The sequence below is a fragment of the Tachypleus tridentatus genome, chromosome 7 (genome assembly GCF_004210375.1).
Source record: "Tachypleus tridentatus isolate NWPU-2018 chromosome 7, ASM421037v1, whole genome shotgun sequence".
NCBI classification, from domain to species: Eukaryota; Metazoa; Arthropoda; class Merostomata; order Xiphosura; family Limulidae; genus Tachypleus; species Tachypleus tridentatus.
The window spans coordinates 24,940,407-24,959,021 of NC_134831.1; the positions used below are offsets into that span (position 1 = coordinate 24,940,407).

Here is an 18,615-nt window from a genome sequence, read left to right on the forward strand (position 1 = left end):
ATGTCGTAATTACCCAAAGAATAATAAGTTCGATTATTCCTTTAAGCAAATCAAAAAGGAATATTAAACCGTAACATCTTTCTAGTTTGCTTTGTTTTGAACTTCGCGCAAAGCTACAAGAGGGCTATCTGCGTAAGACTAGAGGGCTCAGCTAGTCATCATCACCCACCGCCAATTCTTGGACTACTCTTTTACCAACGAACCGTAGAATTGACCGTCATATTATAATGCCTGAAAGGGCGAACATGTTTGGTGTGACGGGAATTCGACCCGCGATCCTCCGATTACGAGCCGAGTGCCTTAACCATCGGGCTATGCCGAGCCTAACATCTTTCTAGAGGATTTGTATAAACAATTGTTAAATTGATGAAACTTTGTAGAATGAACGACAACTGCCTGTTGTGGAAACACAAGTGTAGAGGACGATGTTTCGAAAGTCTTCGGCCTTGTATCTTTAAGTCAGTGTATGTAAACGAAACGAACTTGGCAGGGGTTTAGTTTAGAGACAGAAAAGTCTGGTGATCTCTTCCCAACAGGAGTGGTCAGGAATGTTGTAGTTCCTCTTCGTCCCCGCTCGTGGAAGATTATTTACCTTTACGTGAGAGTTTTCTTGTATTTTGATTTGACTTGTTTAAGGTGATGAAGTGAGGTAGGGCAGTAGGAAAATTACGGGTGAGAAAGAAGAGTGAGACAAAAGTGGCACGAGGGAAGTAGACTGGCCGGAGCCCGTATTCCAAATAGCCGGACTGCAGACGAGACAAAACGAAACATTAACTCAAACGGTACGATTCAGAGCTGGGCAAGAATGTTGCCTTGGCTGGGATCTAAAGATCCAGTGCTTGAGATGTAGGTGTGGGGGAAACAGAAGTAACTCGAGAAAACCAGGACATGTTTGGTGTGACAGAAATTCGAACCCGCGACTCTCGGATTACAAGTCGAGTTCGTTAACCACCTGGCTATGCCGAGCCCACCATAAGAAGCTGGAAAGCGAAACGTTGAGTGTCCAGTGAAAGACAAATAAAAAACCTGGTGTTGTAAGGTCGATTCTTTCTAGTATTGAAATATCATGAGTTTTAAAAATTTTAAATTCCGAAAATTTTTCCGAATAATAACATTTAAGTCACCAGCGTACGAAACTTATGTAAAGAAAATAATTATTTTATTTAAAGAATGAAAATAATAAATATCTGTATATATAATCATTGTACTATATGAATATTAAATGAAGAAAAAAACATTCTGTTTTATTATTTTTTATTTGTCCATTTGATTAAATTATTAAATAAGATTTGCTGTTATCGTAAGCTTAGTTTCTCAACTTAGTCTTCTCAATTGGCAACATTTGAACAGCTTTCTAACTAGTAATTTTAACAAAAGCTGGTCAGTATTTTAGAACATTGTACCATTGAAAAGTTTCATTTGGAACTAAAAAAAAACAACACGTTTCTCTGTTGAAATTTCATCCCACCTCTCAAAGTAGATCTATCAATGCCAAAGATATATATAACTTTTTCTTTTACTATATGCATATAATGCTCAGAAAATAAAATAAAAAAGTTCAAATAATCTGTTTTTCGAAAATTTGTTTTCAGGTTACCTTTAAGTATTAATCCGTTTAACAATTTTTCTAAGATATATTTTTTTTTTACTGTGTTACATACAATTTTCTTGTACTTGCTGTCAGCAGATATATTTCGAATCAACGGTTGTTCCGCTATTCGCACGTGTAAAAGAACATCTACAAATCACTTTTCAATCATCTAGTGTTTTATTCACCTTTAACAACTTTGGGATCCAGATAATAGTTGCTTTGTCATTCTATGAGCGCCAAGGAAGAACGAAGTTTCCAAATTCATCAGTCTCTCATCATTAAGTTTAATTAACAAAAATGACATTATTTTTTTTTCAAATACATCTTAACATTAAGGTAAGGTATGGAAGCTTGTCCGTACGCCAGAACTATTTCTCACTAAAGACCGATTTTAGAGTACGGTTTCTTTATTCATAATTTAAACACTATATATCCCAGTCTGGTTTGGGATATATCATAAGTTCAAAGACACATTTTGCAAGGTTTTTGTGGTATCGGTTATTTTAGTTGTTAAATCTCTATGGTTACACGAAATTGAAATCATTTAAAGCGTTCAGAAAACAATCGATTTGTTAAATTGAACTTTCGACGTTTTCCTTGCTGTCACCTGATTTAATACTTTATAAACAGTTAAATAAAAAATATCTGATTCCAGTCTGTGTTCTCCACAGAAGACTCAAGATCAACGTGACACAGTTAAAGGTTTAATGCTAATCTGAACTACACTAAAACCTCATTCTACATTTTCTTTCGAATCGCAAAAAGGGATCGGAAACGAAACGATAATCTCTGTTTAAAGGTCTCACGAAATATGATTACCAACTGAATCAAAGTTTTTGATATATGGTCAGGTCATCAACTGATACTGGTTTTTATATGCACGTACTTCGGAAAGAAAAATTTTCATCCAAAAGAATGTTTCGAATCGTTGCCAATTTAGGCTTCAAATGCAAAATATACTTCCTTTTTTCAATTTAATATTTACAGCTATTTTCAAGTAATAATATAACAGATACATGCTACTGAGTGATTTAAACGATGGAATCAATAAAATGTTGTTTGCCATATATAAGAGTTTAATAATATATGAACGACACTATTAGCATGCTAGCTACTATCACATATTTTACAGGTATAATAAAATTCCAACTCAACCTCCAATAAGTCATTTTTATCACAATATGCTGGTATGAAACTTTAACACCTATATAGTACTTCACCAAGAACATATTTGGGTGTTAGATTGTAGGATATTTGTCATCTCTGTCAGCACTATTCTTTAATTGTGTATAACGACCTGAAGGTCTTTCATGCATGTATTAAAATAGCCGGTATTTTAAACCTAAAGATATAAGAAAGCATATATTAGATAGAAGAAATAACGTTATTTGCTCTCACGTAATTACTTCTGTACTTTCTTTTACGTCACAGTTCACAGGAGATGTTTGAGTACTTTCCACTACTTTTCAGAACTATGAGTTGATTGTTTGTTTGTTTTTGAATTTCACGCAAATATACTCGAGGGTTATCTGCGCTAGCCGATTCTAATTTAGCAGTGTAAGACTAGAGAGAAGGCAGCTAGTCATCACCACCCATCGCCAATTCTTGGGCTACTCTTTTACCAACGAATAGAGAGATTGATCGTAACATTATAACGCCCCCACAGCTGAAAAAGTGAGCATGTTTGGTGCCACGAGGGATGCGAAACCGCGACCCTCACATTACGAGTCGAACGCTTTAACCCTCCTGGCCATCCCGGACCATCTATGAGTTGACACGTACACCAGATAATAAACTAAGATATATACTGTCGAACATTTACCAGTATAAACTTCTTGGACCCCAAACTGAGCACAGCATTAGAACCGTCACGACCACTGATCGAGTACAAATTAAGCAGTTTTTACGAGAAAATAATAGATATAACGAGTTTAGAAATATTTATTTTAAAACGAAATACTTGATGAGGATTAAATGAATAAATATATTTGTTTGCTTGAGAAAATGTAGAGGAATGTGTATAATTGTGCAATAGAAAATAATTTAAAAAATTAATTAAGGTTTTGAATTATATCCAGATCTTTTTAACAAATAATTCAAATTTTTTATAATCAGCCAACGAAGACAGTTGATCGCAAACGTCTCAATTTTTTGAAGAAATCATTGTTATTGAGTTATAAACTAAATGTTATTGATTAGATAATATATTCTGAATACTAAAAAAATTAAATTAAACCTTTTGTTAATGATCCGGCATGGCCAAGCGTGCTAAGGCGTGCGACTCGTAATCTGAGGGTTGCGGTTTCGCATCCCCATCGCGCCAAACATGCTCGCCTTTTCACCCATGGGGGAGTTATAATGTTACGGTCAATCCCAACGAATAGTGGGATTGAAAAGAGTAGTCCAAGAGTTGGCGGTGGGTGGTGATGACTAGCTGCTTTCCCTCTAGTCTTACACTGCTAAATTAGGGACGGCTAGCACAGATAGCCCTCGAGTAGCTTCGTGCAAAATGCAAAAACAAACAAACAAACCTTTTGTTAATATAATTATTAAAAAGGTATTTTTGCTTCGGGTTTGAACTGTTATTTTATTTCCTATCGTCAGTTTTCACATGAAACAATTAATGACACATTACAAAAAATATAAATCCTATATGGACCGCCCATATTAAAGACCTATAAGGTTTTGCATATAGCAGAAAAGATACTTTAAATATCTGCTTTTAAACCTAACGGTTACTGTTGTTTGTGTCAGAAGTTTATAATAGAATAATGATTAAGTAATTTATATTAAAATTGTTTTGAATATGCAAATCAATAAAGCGTAGTAATAATACATGTATCAGAACTATATTTTGGTATCACTTGAATTTCGTTGATAGTGTCGATGTCACCAACAATTCATCAATTTTGGGAACGGTATGTAACAGCTTTTTCGATGTGAAATATTCTTACACTCAAGTCATAAGAACGTGTTTATATAACGGATTTAGAATTTCCAAGAAAAGGCATCTCATGTCTCTTATGACATAGAAAACAAAGAAATATGGATATATTTGGAGAACGAGGACAATACAGAGTGAGACCTGTATCGAGCAGTACTCCAGCCATGGTTTGGAGATAGAGACATCTTGTAACAGATGATAATCCACCAAAAACAAAGATCAATAACATCATCCATTCCACACATCCGTGGAAACAGTAAACAACTCAATCACGAAGCGACACAAGCCAGACACACACATGTTGCTTCCATGTTATATGTATTTCTGTGTGATAGGACTGTAGTAAAAGTGTGCTAAGACCTATAATCCTTTTACCTCAAGTTAAAGCATGATGTGGACCGTGACTACGTTTTAAGTCTTCAACTTAGTTTTAATATAATTTATTGAACTTTTATATTATCACATTTTACAGTTTAGTACAAACTGCATAGTATTTGGCTCACTGCTCTTTATAGAATTTTTAAAAACAAATCAGCAAACTCATTTCATGTTTTAATTACGAGTCGTCGAGAATGGCTAGAAAGATCTGCAATTTAAATGAACTATTTAGTAAATTAACCTAAACCCAACTGAAAAGGCTCAATTAAAAGTTTTTTTACAGAAAACAACAACAACAATGTACATTACACAGAGAATGAAGTTATTGTGTCGCGGTTTAGAATTTAGATTTTTTAATGCATACATGATGGAGAGAAACCAACTTGAAGTAAAAATATATTCTGAAGACGGTTGGTATGGGTATCAAAATTCTAGTTAAAATAAATTGCAGAGCAACGTTTTGACCTTATATAAGGTATAAATGAGAACTATTAAAAAGACATATTAACAGAACTTGCTTTATCTAGTATAACAACTTTTGAGGAACTTCTGTGATAGTCTTCCTTCTTCAAAACAAAGTGTTTTCCAGTGGTACGTGGACCAAAATGACCCTCTTCTATAAGTCCAGTGGGTCGTTTAAAATGAAATTTTCTTTGTGAACGCTTTAATTAAATGATCTGTATTAACTGTAATTTAAACAAAAGTGGCATACTAAAATATTGCCATGAATGAATGCAGTCACAAGTTATTTACTTTAGTGTTTTTAATAAGTTAAATTGAAATGAATAATGTAAGATGTATGTAAAAGAAATATGTATATTTGTCACTTTTCGGTTCATATGCTTGTAGAATTTGAAAATTTTCGTTTTTAAAAGCACCAATAAATTTATTTTTGAATCACCTTAATGTCAGGGCTTGTAGTAAAGGTAAAGACCGTTTGCTCACTGAAGGTATTTAATGAGTCATATTCGATGATAACATATCACCAAAGAAACACTAGTTAAAGTTCTAATCTGACAGAATCAAGTATGGACTTTTTATTGAGGACATCATATAGATAATCCATTAATATATATATAATGTATATAGTTGCTTAAGAATATAAAACAAATACATATAATAGGATATGCATGTTAGTAAGTTAACTAGTATTAAATATCCGCGTTCCTCTGTACAGACCAAACTCTTCTATTATCACCTATTACTTTTCTCTTATAGCTACACCATGATACTTCGTACCCGAAAAAAAATTGAGTTTGATCACCTTTGGTCTTTCCCGAACAAACGTGCCAAGTTGTTCTCGCTAGCTTATAAACACAAATTCAAAAATGGTCCAACCCCCAGAGACCCTGATTGGGGACCTGGAACACAAAAGTAAAATGCCAGCTCGGCCACCCTGCAAATCTATTTTGAGACCAAAGTCATGTCTGTGTGACCCTTGTTGTTATAAATAAATAAGAGGAGAAGGTCTGCCTTATATCAAAGAGAGAACTATCAAGTAATGGTCCTTCCACAGTATTGTGGGAAAAGTTTATGAACAAACAAAATCACAACCACATTAAATAATGTATAAAACGATATCTTAACATATGAATTAAAATGATGCTTTTTAATCGTTGCGACGTTACCTGTCTTTGGCAGATAATTTGTGATTATAAACTGTTTTCCATAAAATAAATAAACTTCTCATTTAGTGTTAAAGAGATACATTTATTTCCCTTTTCTAAGTATAGAAGCAAATCTATCATTTTATTTACATGTATGTATGAATTTAAGTTTTATACCACCTGATTTATTCTTTTATGTTCCACTTCAATGTGTATAGCATACTTCATAGCCTTAGAAATGATGCGTGGGATAGTGGCACTATTTGGTGTGGATAATGCAGCATTGTAGCACAATAACAACAAGACGGAGAATCTTACTACATAAAAGAGAAAATAAATGTGTGTATATATAGATATAGTAGTTTATTATAATTTAAAAACAAGCCGAAACAAAAATAAATTAAACAAAACAAAACGCTGCACTAATATAAAAGATCCCAGGGTACAAGCTATAATGTAGGATTATAAAATTATCCAAGGTGATTGCGGAAGTAGGACCCACATTGTGATGGGGATACACCGTTTATCAGTCTTAACCTCCATTCGCCAGTCTCACATGTTAAATAAAAGAATAAAAATAGAAATTAGGAAAGCGAGATGTGGATGCTCAAGCCCACAACGTCCCACATCTGTATCACCTTCCACTGCCTACAGACAGTTGTGGAAAGGTGGTTGCTTTCCAAAGTAAAGAAGAAAAAATATTTGAAATAAAAATAAGAACAATATACTACCATTTAGGGGTAAGAGGTAAGTTGAAAACTTGAAAAGTAGACGAATTGTACTAGTGTGAAGCGCCCATTCATTTATCTAAATAAACTAGTCTTCTTTATATTATGGATCTGATGTCATTTGGTACATAGTCGTTTATCTGATATTTGAAATCAGAGGCAGTCTTTCTTCTGTTCCGAAGGTTGCATAAAAATTAATTTGATTTAGGTATTCTGCCTCTTCCTTTCTTATTTTTAATTTATCTCTCTCGGTCTCACGAGCTAGGGTGTACTTGACAGTGTTTGGGAAACGTTTAAAGTGTGCAACAATTTGTTGGAGAGTCCAACCACCATTTTGTAAAGCTTTTATGCGAACTCTCTTCTCTACTGATAATTATTTACGCTCTTTAGGCAGTGGCGCAACAACAAAACTTAATACATAGTGGTAATCACTGTTCTCATCAACGTTTATTTATGGAGTGCCATTTATTTGATTTGTTCTAGCATATATCTGTACTATATGTAAACTCCTTGCTAGTTTTTTTTTCTATAAGTTAAGACACTACATGAGTGCCATGACAGTTATTTCAGACCCTAAGTTTGACCTATATGTTCATTCAAGACGGGTCTTTAAGAAATTTCCTTGGTACAAGTATTGAGGAATTCTAAAAAAATGATAAGTATTTTCACCCTGGCTCATTCAAGTGTTAACAGGGATCAGTGAAGCATTACCATAATGTTGAACTTTACATTCTGTAATGACAGGGAAGAATTAACTCCATATACTGGAAAGAATGAAACAATATTCTCTTGTACAACACTTTTGCACTGTATGGTATATATAACTTCTCAGCGTGCGGATGAATCTTCACTAAAATTGGGTTGAAGGTTCAATGGCTCAATGCGGGTGGTACATAATAATTTTCAGTTTTGTAGTTTGCGGTTACATGGGCGTTTTTCCATTTTTACAATTACATATAAGGAAAACAACTTTTCATGTTGTAAGATAACCTTTCATTAATCACGAATTTATATAGCTTCTGTTCAGAGAAGAGTATTCTAGCTAAACGTAATAAGGTAAAACTAAATTATTCGAACAGAACTCAGTTTCTGCTGCAATTTTTATTAAAAGTTTCGTTTTTACTTTATTTATTGACTAAGATGTATTTTATTACAAGTAACAGCTCTTACAGAAACGAAAATTTGTTTTTAAGACAGGTAGGACATATATATAGGTAACCACTATCAGTTCTCAAGTATAATACATTCTTAGATTGTTAAACGTTGATTTAACTATTAAATCCCTCTTTACTGTTAAAACATGTGTACTTCAAATGATCGCACCAGTTAATGAAATGTCATAGCTGTTCTAAAATCAAATCTTTCTTACTAAGTTACTGTAAAATATGTAACTTGTTATAAAATATTATGTAGTAATTAAACTCAAAACGAAACTGTTTAATATTCTTTGTTAGAATGAAAAACCTGTGTAATACTAATACATTAGTCTTTCTATGCAAGAATTAAAGAAGGACAATTGGCATTATAGCGTATTTTACATTTTAAGCTATAATATATTTTCGTAAAGTATACGTGCTGTAATACCTAATAAAACACTTAACTCTATGTTTGTGTCTGAAAGAACTACAGGCAAGATTTCATTCACCCACTCAAAAATTCGCATCAAGAAGTAGTCTACTTTTGGCAACATGACAGGCCTACCCTTTTGGCTTGACTCCAAAGGGAGTTTCGTTGAAATAAGCCATTTTAGTAACTTGTTCTCATCAACAGCTCATAATGTATATAAGCTTTCTGTCGTTAGGTAAATCAGTTAAAACTTAAGTAAAATTTTGAATATGGTATTTTAAAGCAATTTCCTATTCTCCTATTAAAAGCATAAATAATTAAAAGAACCGAAAGTATTTACTAAAATCAAGTCAATATAAACAGACATATTGAACTGTAAAACGTAATAACAGTATTAAAAAAGTAATTCTAGAAAAAATATAATCTTAGTGTTAATTGGTGAATAAAATATTATACATAAAGTAAGTATATAATATATGCATAAAAAGGTATACTTAACATAACTTTTAAATTTGAAATCAGGAACCGATAACTAACATGCTACATAAGCTCGATACGGCCACGTATATAGGATTAATGTTTTATTTGGAAACGTATGAAAAATACAAATATTAGATATTTTAAGTTTGTAACAAATATTCGAATTTGGCAGAAAAATGTAAGGCCAAGAATTTGTTATTCTATTCGCTACAATGAACTGTTTTTCAGCAACTATGGACGACGTATCCAAATATTGAAATGATACGTTTTTCAGGGGTAATGTGTAAACAGTTTGAGCTTTAATTTTCTCATAACAAGTAACCTATATTTATTTACGTACCTGTTTTATTAACACTAATCTATTCTTCTAAATTTTTCAGTGAACAAGTCGTATGGAATGAAAAGTTTTCTTCTCAGCATAAACTTTTGCAAATTGTGGCGACAAAGAAATGCATTACACTTACTGGATTGTTTCCATACATCTATTTCAGCCCTTTTTGTTTTAAGTAGTACATATAAAAATATTTAACTAGGTACCATATACAAAAATGTTACGTATGTTTTTTTCCATATGCCTATAGACATTTGCGCATGGTCATCTCATGCATGCACAAAGATACATAATATTCTAGTTTGATTTTATCTCTTTGAACAACACAAACATACATACTTATAACCTTTTAAGCTCAACCTGAACCTTACATTTTCGGATACTAATGCATATTCATTAAATGTAATGATGGTTGGTTCAGACTATGATGAGGATTTGTGTGATAAGGAACATAAAATCTTGAAATAACTTAGTTTGATAAACTTCATGTACAGTTATTTCCGTTTAAGCATAAATAATGTGTATTTAACACCTTAAAGAAGAATAAGAATATATCAAAATTCAAGTCATCAGATATCATAACTTTACAATGTTTCCTTTTATACCATTATCTATGTAATGACAGAGTCACAAACTCTACCGCCTCACGCAGTGGCACAGCAGCATGTCTGGATACGACTATAAATATTACAGCAAAAAGTTTGAATTTCTTGTTATTCTTTCTTCTTTTTTATTACATAAAAACTTAAAACCCGAAAGAATAGTGTAGACCAATTTCAATAAAATGGAACCATTTCAGATAGAGTAACTGCTTTAATAAGTATTATTAATAAATACTAGTAATCTGAAAACAAATAAACCTTAATCATTACCCCTTAAAGTTAGCTTTCTTACAGAAATTTGGTATTCGTTTTAGTACAGGGTGGAACAGGAATTACAATAAATAATACATATTACAGTTAAAACCTCATTGTATTTAGAACTCTGTTATAAATACAACTTCCCCATGTCTTTGAAGCACTTCGTTAAATAAAAACAAGCAAACATGAAAGATAAAACTTTTCAAAAAGGAGGTAAATGTAAGGATGGCTAATATTCTTCAAAAAGAGTGCAAATAAGATAGTAGGGATCGCATTTGCATCACGCTTACTATCTTGTTTGCATTAGTTTTGAAAGCTTGATATTATCCATTTCTACATTTACTTCTTTTTTGAAAAATGTTGTTCATTACTTATAGAAAATACTACTTTCACGTTCTGTTTCTGCTACGCTGCTTTCACGATATTACTCTTTTTAATTGTTTTAAAAAAGTTACAATGGAATATCTACTGTATCACCGTAGACAATCAAACCCTGTAGTTTAGCACATAAACTTCCTGCTGTCTTACAGTAGGACTCATGGAAAGGGAGAGAATGAAGTAGTTAAAACAAGAGCTAAAATATAAATTAATAAGAGTAAATAACAATGACAGTATTACTGAAAAAATAAATACATTAGACTTAAAGCTAGATAATTAAAAATATCTGAATGAGAGAGAGAGAGAAACATAAAAATACTGTTTCTTTCGTATTTTCGTGTAAAGAAACACAAGGACGTATACTTGTACGTACTTTTGAGCTGGCGGATTAGAGATAAAACATCTAGTCAACAAGACTCTTAGCCCGGCATGGCGAGGGGCCTAAGGCACTCGATCATAATCTGTAGATGGCGGATTCCAATCCCTGTCTCAACAAACATGCTTGCCCTTTCAGCTGTGGGAGCATTATAACGTGATGGTCAATCCCACTATTCGTTGGTAAAAGAGTTGGCGATGGTTGGTGATGACTAGTTGCTTTCGCTCACTGATAAAAATTGAAAGGCTAGCGCAGATAGCTGTTTCGTAGCTTTGCACGAAATTCAGAAACAAAAAACAAACAAAAAGAACAACAACAAACAAATAACTAAATCTACATGACAGTTTCTGTGTTTGGCCTATTCTAAGATATAAATGACTTAACAGGTTAGAAACAATTACCTTTGTTTTATACAAAACGCTAACAAAGAAAAGTTGGAGACCTGCTCTACAGAGTTGATACCTTTAATAATCCGTTCAGATTGCATAGTTGGCAAAGCCATGGTAGTTATCTTATATGGAACCATGACAGATACATCATGATGCCTTGAAGAATACATGACAGTGAAACTGATTTTTAGCATTTTTTCAAAGTTACCCTAATACGTTCACACACAGTACAGGGGCAGAAGTAATGATAATTAAATATCACACTCTTAAGTTATATCAGGCTTTAGTTTGGTATGCTAAAGTCCTTAGATTTTCTACATCAGTGCTCATTCCAAAACAATAGCAATTAGGGAGTAAACTCTAACTCATCTTAAATTGTACAAATATCAGTATCGCCCCTTTAAATTGGCTTAATCCCTCCACAGGGGCATTCAAAGAGCCACGCTTATATAGAATAGAGCAACTTAAACCTTTGTATAACGGGTTTGTAGAGATCTCATAACAACCATCAGAGTATTCAATCTGCACTGAAATTTAGAAACAGAATTTAAGTATACGTGATCAAAAATATAATTCTGTACTAAATATGGAAAGATAAAATGAACAGTTCTTAGAAGTTTGACATATTGTGTTATAAACTGTTACTTTTCTCTGCATTCCATTAATATATAATTAAAATCTTATTACATCAATTATTAATCAAGTCCGGCCGGCATGGGCAGTTCGTTAGGGCGCTGAACTCGTAATGTGAGAGGCGCGGGTTCAAATTCCCGTCACATCAAATATTCTCGCCCTTTCAGTCATGAAAGTTTTAAAGGATTGACGGTCAATTCTGCTATTCGTCGGTTAAAAAGTAGTCCAAAAGTTGGCGGTGGGTGATGATGACTAGCTGCCTTCTTTTTAGTCTTACAGTGCTAAAGATGGACGGCTAGCACAGATATCTTTCGTGTAGCTTTGCACGAAACTCAGAAGCAAAATAAACATTATTAATCAATGCTCCGCCTCTACATCTTCAAAACTTTGCGTGATCTTTTAACAAAAGTGTTTTTTGTTTTACACATTACTTCACACGATTTCAATGTCACTTCTTTTATACATTAGGGCCTAGGATTTTTTTTATTAATTATTAAAATTTCTGACTACTAGTATAATACACCTATAGCTTAGATATTATTTCTCGATTAATTAAGAATAATAAAAGACACTTTAATATACAAGCTCAAGTTACTAAACACGTGGATTAAAGTGAATTTTACAACTTCCATAGAATCAAATTTGCATCGTTTTATTAAGAAAAAAAAGATCTCATCTTTCACCACAGCAAAAAAGTAGATTTTAGATCCATTTTGGGTCATGTAAACAAAATATTTATGGAAATTAGCATAATCCTGTTCAAATTTAGTATAAAATATAAAATAACTTGTTTGTTAGAGCACACAAAATAGAAATAAGAGCTAGGTACAGGTTCTTTTCTTCTAATAAAATGACTGATTTACACACGTCAGTAAGATTATTAGTACTCAACATTGTTTCTTAGAAATTATCAAGTGATTATACAGCTAATTTCAAACATTAAATAATTAGTGACTATGAAAAGTAGGCTTAATGTGTTATGTAAACAAAGTTGTCGAGAGCTTTAATTGTATGAAACTGCAACCATAAATTATTTATTTGTTTGCATATTTTATTAAAATTGAAGGAAACGTATGGGAAAGTTATCTTCGCAAGCTGCCTCTAATTTTTATATCATTGAGTAACTGGAAGTTTAATAGTCAATAACACATCCCACCAATTCTTAGGCTACGAATAAAGGGATTTAACCGTCACTCGTATAACACATTCATGATCTCAAAATGAGAAGTGGTAACGGGGCGCATTCAATGGAATCTGAAACTAACAGTCCGGCTTGGTAATCACTAGGCGAATCACTTGGACTTATAACTCTAAAATACTGTGTATCTGTAAAGTTTTATCCAGTGTTTAGATGGAAGTCCATAACTAATTGCAAGTTCTAAATGTCAACATAAAATTTTTTATTTGCATCCAAAAGCCGTATAAGCCTCAACAAAATACATACGTACATGTGTGTATAATGTAAATTCAGGCAAAAAGCTTGGATTCAAACTGAGGTTCAGACTCCGATAAATCCTTTATTATTTCATGTTACTTCTTTCCTTGTTATTATGCATTATATCTTTCAATATAAGCTAAAATGTGTTTTCAGAGCTACTATTTGTATTGCATTTTTAAAAGAAAAATTTTAAAAACTTTTATACCGGGTGTGGTCTAGTGGTATATGTGGAAAAAGTTATCTGTGCTCTGTCCTCCACGGATACTGAAACCCAGTTTCTAGCGGTATAAGTTGCAAAAATATCACTGTGCTACTGTGGTCAGCTCATTCAGAATCTATGTCTTAAACAATTACTGTTTTTTTTTTCTCAATGCAACAATGTATTCAAATCATAATATTTAAATTATTCTCTTCGATTTTTATTGTTTTAGCTGTAGCAACTCCAAGTTTATTGTAGATCCTTATCCTATGAACCGTTATATAGATTCTTTCGATAATAGTATAATAAATAAGCCTGTTCCTATTTACTTGATATTATAAAATATATTTAACCGTTTTACTAGATTCGTTCAATACTAAACTAAACTAAGGAAAATATATAATCTGTGGTCATACAACGCTAAAAAGAAATGTTTTGATATATGCGTTGAGCTGTGCACAACAGCCTGTTGTGTAGTTTCCCCTTAATAACAAACGAAAAAAATATTTAGTTTATACATTCGTATCTATATAATCTACTTTAATTTTCTAGTAGTGTATATTTTGTATGCGAGGTCATTAAGCTCATCGTAATGACTCATAATTCAGGACTGTATGTGACAACACTTAGATGATATAATGATACCACTCTTATTATATACTAGTTATTGATCCTAAAAACAAATAATTCGTCTTAAAAAAGAATATAGTCTAAAAACAATGGTTAATGTATATATAATATACGTTCATCTCTTCAGACATATACAAAATCTGTCACTTAAATACAAAGTGATAAAAACCTTGTAACCCAAACGCTTTTGAAAGATGGACATTTCTTCTTCTTCAGAGGTAAATATATATACAGTATTCTATGTAATTCTAGATAAATGTTTACACTTGGCATTAATTTAGCAATTACATTATTAATTAGTAAACCTCTCAAATAGGTAATGCTATTCATATAATAAATATTTAATGTTAGAAATTTCTGTGTACTGAGACTTGTATCAGGAAAAAAACATTTTGTTACTTTGTTAGTTCTATCAATGCTTCCTAAAGGATATTGAAAAATATATTTCAACAAAGCGTTCATACGATACGATTTTTTATACATTTTAAAAGTAAAAATTGTGAATGATGTATATTTGAAAAAATCAATATAAAGGAAATACTATAGATAAATAAAATAAGTTATATATTTTTTATTTTTTAACGAATAAACACCTCAACTTATACTCAGATTTTTATTCGACCAGAATATGACAGATGAAAAGCTAATGTTAGTGAAAAAATAAAATTATGATATTTCGGAAATAGTTGATCGTATATAAATATTAGGCTAAGTATAATATTTTAACAATATTACAAAAAGATAAAGAAATGAATAGGTTTGTGATCAGGTGAAACTAGATTATATATGACAATATTCTATAACAAATTATATCTTCAAAAGTTAACACATCAAAGTTGAATTAAATCAAGGATTTTTGTAAATTTATCGCTTGTTTTTGCGAGTAGTTTTTACTCATTTCAACGAAGTTATGTATTACGTTGAAGTTGTTTAAAGTTTTACTATATTATTTGCTTAATTACGTAAAAGTGTTGTTGTTTTTATGAATTAATCACAAAGCTGCACAATGGGCTATCTGTGCTCTGCCCATCACGGGTATTGAAACCCGGTTTTTAGCGTTGTAAGTCGGCAGACGTACCGCTGAGCCACTAGGGGGCACGTAAAAGTGACTCTGTTTTGATAATTAACTGAAGCTTTGAAAGCAGATGGATTGTTTGTTTGTTTCTTTAAAGATAAACTCAAAACTACACAAAGAGCTATCAGTGCTCACCATGGATATCGAAACTTGGTTTCTGGTGCTATAAGCTCACAGACATACAGCCATGCCACTGGCGGCGGCAGTTTAGGGGTGTAAAGAAATTTTCTATGATTTTAGAAAAAAAATATTTGGATTGCACTAGATAGAATAAAAATCAAGCTAGGGAGCGAGACCGATATTATTACTTATTGGCAAGTCCCAAGTTGTATTGATAATGTATGTGACCCTTTCCTTCCAAAGAAATTATGCAATCGTTCAAATAAAAAGGATATATCTATACAACTCAAAGCGTCAGCGCTTCTAATTATTCACTGTATAGCCCATGTCACATTTTATGTCACGAGAATAAAATATTTATTGGAAATTAGCCTAACCCTGTTTAAGTTTGATATCAAATACAGAGTAACTTGTTTGTTAGAGCATACAAAAGAGAAATGAGAGCTACATTTATTCCAGGTGGTGAAAATGACTTTTAAAATTAGGTAAGTTCTTTATTTACAAAAAATGTTTTTTACGCAAACACAACATGTACAGATTTCTTTTTTAATTTATCTTTTTTTAGTTTCTGGCTTTCTTCTGATATTTTTGTTTCTGCTTTCTCTGAATCACCGTTTTTATAAGATACTTCATTTTCAATATATTTTATCGCGTTCTTTTAATTTTTTTTTTTTAACTTTTGAACTCGCCTTTTATCAATCTGCCTTACCCTTCACTTCCTTCAGCACTTTTATTGTCCCTTCTGGGTTGATCGTGATCCAGTAGTTATTAGTAGTTATTCTGTCTCTACACTGAATCCAGTTATTTCTGGTTTGCATCCCGTTGCTGCACAAAATAGTTCATGAGTTGGCAGTGAGTGCTACTGTTTGTTTGAGTTTCGCTCAAAGCTACATGAGGCTATCTGCGCTAGCCGTCCTTAATTTAGCAGTGTGAGACTAGAAGGAAATAGTAAGCACCCGGTTAGGTGCTTAACATGGCTATACCGGTTCAGGTATGATGATAATGACGCTATTAAAGTAAATGTGGGCAGTTGTAGTTTGAGCACCAAATTGTGAATATTTTGATGGATTAGTCCGTTTTAAACAAAAATAATTAGTAATCCTCCTCTCTTTGATCCCAATGAATACAAGATGAATAATTTGCAATGGTAAGTTTTATCTGCTCGCTTGAACTTGTTTTGCAATTGATGTGAAGCCTTGTTTATATAATAGATTTGTAATCCAAATATGGAATAGGTAAGACCATTACATTGCTATTACAGAGAAGTTTTCACGTAGTATTAGAGAAACCATATTCTCAGATATTAGCATGAGAAGGGATAAACAAACAACAACTAAATAGTAGTGAATGACAAGATATGGGCCAGTTTTCCTCATCCAATAGGATTGGATAAAGACCCTTCAAAGAGCTAAACAAGTAGGTGTAGACTATAAATGAGCGTATGGTATATAACTCAGCAGTAAACACAAAATGTATAGAAAAGATCTTGCTAGCAATTACAGAACCGCGGTAAATCATCATCACTGAATCAATAAAATCCATAAAAAGATTAGAATGATGGCTAAAAATGTCTTAAAGAGAAATCTGTACTTAAAGTAACAATTACCTGACTTATTCGGATTATTCAAAGAACGAACACAAATGGGAATTGTAACTAGTTGCGGTTGGATAAAGTAATCATCAGAGACTATAATATAATTATGTAAAACAAATTCCTTTACCTGAATATAAAATTTAAAAGCATAGCAAACCGTCTATTTATATAAAAAAAGATATGTTAAAGTAGGAAATAGAGTTTTCGAGCATAGTGTGAAAAAGTTACCAATGTTTGATGTAAAGAGAAAGTTCATGGAACTGTTTGCATAAACTTTGGACTGAAAAAATGTGGAAAGACTCCAAATTATAGGGTCCAATATTTTCAGCGCAAAGATCTTAATCAAAGCTTCTAGCTTTGATTGAATAAGAGAACAGTTGTCCTTGAACATCGAGCCCTTATCCTATCCCTGAGATGTAGAGAAGATGATTTAGAAGATGTTAGAACCTTTGTTTACTTGAATTTTAACTGCTTAATATGCGAAATGAAAATGCCAGCTTTTGGTCAAAGAGAAGTTCCAACTGCTTTGTCTCAGCCATAACAGTATTTGGTGCACTTCTGTTATAGTTGCACCAATGCATCAAAATGGTTTTAGCTGACAAAAATTTGTAAGCATTTGTCATGAATGATATTGTAAAAGTCATAGAAACGCAGTTTCTTGCAACTGTAAAATACATTCTATCATTGATGACATTAATTTTAATACTAGTAAGTATGACACTCAAGACACGCACTGTTAGGTATTTCAAGGTTCTCTGTGAAAGATTGGAGTAGTGTTGATCCTACACAGATTCCGAATGGCTTATAAACTAAATCATGAATAAAAAGTAAATAGCCACACAACCTTAATACTGCATTAAAAGCCTCTTCAATATAAAGAAATAATAAAGAAACAAGATAGAAAAGGGGTGGATGAGTAGTAAAGGATGAAAAAAGAACTTTCCAAGAGTGTTGCCTCTCAGTGGCACAGCGATATACCTGCGGTCTTACAACGCTAGAAACCGAGTTTCGATACCCGAAGTGTGCAGAGCACAGATATCCTATTGTTTATTTTTGTGTTTAATTTCAAACAAACAAACAAATAAACAAACAAAATTCAAGAGTATTAGCAATATCCTATAGATCAGCAAACCCTCGGCACAGTCTTCCTTAGATTATCATGGGAAGATGATCATCTCCCGGATATCATTGCCACTTATGGCTTGAAATAGCCTGGTGATTAAGGCATTTCACTCGCAATCTGTGGCTTGTGAATTTGAATTGTGTCACTGAAAATTCTCACCATTTCAGCCAAGGGG

At 32.5% G+C, this 18,615-nt stretch overlaps 1 protein-coding gene across 3 annotated transcripts in view; it reads left to right on the forward strand.

The window, feature by feature from the left end:
- LOC143255330 (hemicentin-2-like) overlaps positions 1–18,615 on the forward strand; it is a 147,134-nt gene that overhangs the window by 31,808 nt on the left and 96,711 nt on the right. The window lies entirely within an intron of this gene.